Source organism: Sciurus carolinensis, chromosome 2 (genome assembly GCF_902686445.1).
Source record: "Sciurus carolinensis chromosome 2, mSciCar1.2, whole genome shotgun sequence".
NCBI lineage: Eukaryota > Metazoa > Chordata > Mammalia > Rodentia > Sciuridae > Sciurus > Sciurus carolinensis.
Window position 1 is genome coordinate 21,876,773 of NC_062214.1, and position 4,044 is coordinate 21,880,816.

General features: G+C 41.9%; 1 pseudogene; it reads left to right on the forward strand.

Annotated features, from left to right (window-relative positions):
• The first annotated feature begins 885 nt into the window (after positions 1-885).
• LOC124976262 (la-related protein 1B-like) lies at positions 886-2,538 on the forward strand (annotated as a pseudogene).
• Positions 2,539-4,044: the final 1,506 nt, after the last annotated feature.

The window sequence follows — 4,044 nt, forward strand, 5'->3', positions numbered from 1 at the left end:
CTGGTCGGTAATCTTCAAAAGTGTCAAAGTCATGAACATCAAAGCAAGATTGAGAACTATATTAGACAGAAGAAACCAAAGAGACATGACACCTAAATGCAATGCAGGATTATAAACTAGATCCTTTTGCTATCACTGGAACCACTGGCAAAATTTGAATGGGATTTGAGGATTAGATGGTCATAATGTATTATTAATTTACTGATCTTAATGACTATATTGTGGCTGTGCAAGAGAACGTCCTTATTTGAAGGAAATAAACATGGAACTATTTAGATGCAATGGTGCATTAGGCCACAACTTACTCTCAAATGGTTTAGGAAAAATATTTTGTATGGTAACAGCATCTTTTTCTAAGTGAAATCATTTCAAAATTTATAAATTATGCAAGAAAAGAGAAATGTATACTCTGTTAAGTAAAATCCCAAAATGTGACTATGTTATCCCTTATGGTAGCTACTAGCCACATGTAATGGTTTAAATAAAAATTATTTAGAATTGAAAATTCAGACCTTAACCACACTGTCTACATTTCAAGAACTCAATAGCCTTATGTGGCTAGTGCACATGCAAGTATAGAATATTTCCATCGTTGCAGAAATTCTATCAGCTAACACTGACATAGCGTAATTTTGGGGTAAAAATAAATGCAGAAAGCCAGCCAAGGACGCCTCTGAGCCCCTGGCCCTGGCTGGACTGGAGAAGAAGCTGCCTCGGCCCAAGGAGAACCTCTGGACCAAAGAGTCTCCCAGAACGCGTCCCCCGCCACAACTGGGTCTCCGCTGCTGCGCTGGAGACCTGCAGGCAGAGCTCAGTTCCCCCAAAATTCTAAAAGCAGGAAAACTCAAGGCAAGGAAACCCAATAAGTCTAGTGATTTCATCCATATGGCAAACTGGTCAACACCAGGAGAGTTCGCGAGCACTGGAAAAACCTTTTTGCAGTCTCAGAGTGTCATCAGCCAAGGAAATAGGAAGTCACAAATCAGAAAAGAAAAAGAAGAGAAGGTTGAAAAGAGGAGTAACAGTGAGAGCAAAGAAAACTGGGACACAAAATTAGACGGTCCTGTTGAAGATGTCCGTGAGGATAAGGCCAGGCCAGCAGTCAACGAAAGAGAGCCCATAAACACAAGTGGGCACCATGCACTTAGAGGGCATAAGACCAGAGTCAGGAGAGACCTGGATCCCGGAACAGCTCTCTGTTGGTGTCAACCTGAAGCAAACAAGTCATCCCATAATAATAGGAGAAACGACACACAAAATTGGAGGCAAGACAGAGAAAAAAGAGATGGTCAGGATGACATGTTACGAATGAGGTGGGTAATATCCGAGGGTCCTTCAGAGATGGAGAAGAGGACGAGGCAGAGGAAACCCTCGAATGAACTTTGATTATTTGTATGGTGAAGAACATGGTGAAAGGACAGATCAGCCATTTCAAACAAATTAACAGCAGTATGATGTATTACTATGACGACGTACGGGTGTGCAGGTGTATCCTGTGGAAGAGCATTAAAGAGTATATTAGGTGTCTGTCACGACCAGCTAGCAAACTCTGGGGCAAAGGGGGATTGGGAAATAAAGATTGACAGACACAGATCTTGAAGATTAGGCTGGGATCAGGTGGAGCCTGCTCTCTGATGCAGATGCAGATCTAAAGAGTTATGTGCCAGCATATATTTGCCAGCATTTATTTATATGTCTCATTTTGAGGTTGAAGACTATGCAAGCATTATTCTTTATATTCAGGAAAGTTACAGAAACTAGGACATCTGTGTAGCTTTTCCACAGTTGCAACCCACAGTTGCAAAGTGCAATGTTAGGGGCTTTGTGTTAGCTCTCAAGAAAGTCCATTGTTAACAGTTGCTATAAGGTGGGCAGGAACTGAAGAAGTGGAGCTGGTGAAACACTGTGGTTGTCTAGCATAAGAATTCCTTCCTGGGAGCTGTGTGCCTGAGATCAAGGTCAGAGTTGACAGGACTCTTGCACAGAGCCTCCTCATGCAGGGCATTGCCACAGCAGCTAGGCATCCTGTGCCCTTGCACATACACATTCCCAGGCACTGAGCATACCACAGCCATGAGGGCATCATGAGGGCTCTCAGTCACTGCTCTCCCCTCCTCCGTCACCGCACTCAACAAGCATCAAATTGAATATTACTTCAGTACAGAAAACTTGGAACGTGACTTCGTTCTTTGGAGAAAGATGGGTGGGCAAAGTTTCTTGCCTGTTTCCCTGACTGCTGGATGTCACTGCGTTCCGGCTCTCACCACAAACCTCAACTCCTGTTAGAGGCCCTGAAGGACAGCACAGAAGTAGAAGTTACAGATGAGAAAATGAGGGAAAAAAAAAAAAAAAGAGAACCAGAAAAATGGCCAATCCCGGCCCTCCTCCCAGAAGTGTGCCACATATAGACTTCCTTCAGCTGATGGCTCATCCGGAGTCCATGCCAGACCAAGCCTTTTGCTCACAATCAGGGTGATGATCTACCGATGCCCCGGATGTCATGTGTGGGAATGTGCAGCGGAACAGGTGACTCACTGAAATGCACTGTAAACACTGGAACAAACTGTGCTGCAGTGATGGAAGCCACCAGCCTGCCTTCTGTGTGAGTGTCCACTGCCGCCGACCCCCGGGCAGCACAACAGTGGAGATGGCCACCTCTGCCATGATGGGAGACAGCTGGGGACCGCTGCACAGTCGTGGCTCTTGATCTGCCCTTTGCCATAGTGAACCTTGGGTAACTCAGGTGTTACAATGTTTCACATGGACTATAGATTTATTAATGTGGACATTTAAGGGGTAAGAAATTGAAGCAATAAACAAGGGTATTTTTTCCATTATTCTTCAAAATGTATTTGACACATCAGAATAAGTCCTTCCCATCAGAAAAGCATTAATGGCAGACAGTTTCACAGAAATTTTTTTATTATTTTTTGATTCATTGTATACAAATGGGGTACATTTCATTTCTCTGGTTGTACACGAAGTAGAGTCACACCATTTGTGTAATCATACACATACACAGGGTAATGATGTTTGTCTCATTCTATTATCTTTCCTCCCCCCTGTCCCCTCCCCACCCCTCATTTTCCTCTGCACAATCCATCCTTCATTCTTGCCTTTCTCCCTCCCTCTCCCCATTATGTATTATCCACTTATCAGAGAAATCATTCGGCCTTTGGTTTTTTAGGATTGGTTTATTTCACTTAGCATGATATTCTTCAACTCCATCCATTTACCTGTGAATGCCATAATTTTATTCTTCTTTATGGTTGAATAATATTCCATTGTGTATATATACCACAGTTTCTTTATCTATTCATCTTTTGAAGGGCATCTAGGTTGGTTCCACAATCTAGCTATTGTGAACTGAGCTGCTATAAACATTTATGTGGCTGTGTCACTGTAGTACACTGATTTCAAGTCCATGGATATAGGCCAAGAAATTTTTATCTCATATTTGTCAGCCCTATGCTTCTAATCCCAGCAAGCAACTTGGGCAAGTGTTTTAAAAGTTGAAAAAAATGTGACATTGTTTGCTTGTTTTTTAAAGACATAATGACTGATTAGAGCTGGGGAGAGAGCTCAGTTGGCAGAGTACTCACCTTGCAAGCACAAGGCCCTGGGTTCAATCCCCAGCATGGCAATTTTTAAAGATATAATGGCTGATTGTAAAACTTAGATTTATTTATTGTGTTAACTTGGGTCCAAGATGACATTTTTAACCATCATTGGTAAGTTGAATAATATAGAAATTACTTTTTCTACAGGATAGTTAATTTAGGTCCGTCAAGTTGCTGATGCCTATCCATTAACCATTTATGCATTATTAATAAAATTACCAGAATAAATTTTTAAAAATAAATGCAGAGAGAGATATGAGCATGTGAACTTTTGGAAAGGTCATGTACCAAGTTACTAATTGGGTTATTTCTGGGGGACGAGATTAGATAGGGGAAGGAGCAGAAAACTCGGTTCTCATTATGTATGTTTAAAATGATCCACAATCCCCTACTTAGATTATTGCAGTGGTGGTGCAGTTTTGCT